Genomic DNA, 1142 nt, shown 5'->3' with positions numbered 1-1142 from the left:
ATGACAGAGAGTTATTGTTGAGAGTCATACACTTTTCACCGTTAGATTAGAGTAAGATATGGAATGTTGTAATTACAATTGATTAGCAGTTGATTCTTTCCTTGATTGTATAGCTAATTTGTAGGAATGTTTTACTAATCGTAGGTCTCCTATTGTATAAGTATAACCTTCAGTCATAATAAAAATCATTATGGCATATCATCTTTTACCAAATTTACATGGTATCAGAGCAGAGCAAATCCTAGCTCTCCTTTACAGCCGTCAGGTCCTCGCGAAATAGTGGGTCGTTTTTCCGATGGGAGGTTCCACCGTTGAATCCTCCAACAAGGATGGAAGTAAGAACGATACTTCCATCTCTTTTTTTATTTATCACTTCGATCATCCCGAGATAGTTCTTGTCTCCAAACCCCTCAACGGAGGTAACTATGCGATATGGTGTCGTTCTATGCGCATCTCCTTAAGTGCGAAGAACAAGTTAGGCTTTGTTGATGGTACAGTCAAGATGTCGTCAGGCAAAGCTACTAAAGATGTTTTCTTCATTGTCAACGTTGCAATGACATGGTACTTTCATGGATTCTCAATTCCATTGAACTTGACATAGCAGATAGTGTGATCTACTCCTCTACGACCCATGAAGTTTGGGAGGATCTTAGAGAGCAATTCTCCCAAAGTAATACACCGAGAATCTTCCAGCTACAATGAGAATTATCTTTTCTCTCTCAAGAACAGATGTCGGTTGTTAACTACTACACTAAACTGAAGGGTTTGTGGGATGAGTTGGCTTCTTACATTGATTTGTCTTCTTGTACATGTGGGGCTTTGAAGAAGTACATGGAGAAAGAAGAACGAAATGCTTTAATGCAGTTTCTTATGGGACTTAATGAGTCCTATAGCGCTGTTCATGGGAAGATTCTCATTGTGCAACCCTTACCCATCGTATGCAAGGCTTATTCCTTAGTTTCACAAGAAGAGAAGAAACGTTAGTTGGGTTCCTCCCGTGTCGCAATTAAACCTGCTGCCATGATTGTCTGCCCTATATGGGTAGGAAACCTTTGCATTGTACTCATTATGATCAAGATTATCATACTGTTGATAATTGTTACAAGTTACATGGATATCCCCCTGAGCATCGTCTTCACAAA

At 39.5% G+C, this 1142-nt stretch overlaps 1 pseudogene; it reads left to right on the top strand.

Annotated features, from left to right (window-relative positions):
• The first annotated feature begins 295 nt into the window (after positions 1-295).
• On the top strand, positions 296-984 carry LOC147277882 (uncharacterized; annotated as a pseudogene).
• The last annotated feature ends 158 nt before the right edge of the window (positions 985-1142 follow it).

Source organism: Dryas octopetala, chromosome 8 (genome assembly GCF_963921425.1).
Source record: "Dryas octopetala chromosome 8, drDryOcto1.1, whole genome shotgun sequence".
Lineage (NCBI taxonomy): Eukaryota > Viridiplantae > Streptophyta > Magnoliopsida > Rosales > Rosaceae > Dryas > Dryas octopetala.
The sequence above is the reverse complement of the archived record's forward strand: the minus strand, read 5'-3'. Positions and strand labels throughout refer to the sequence as shown.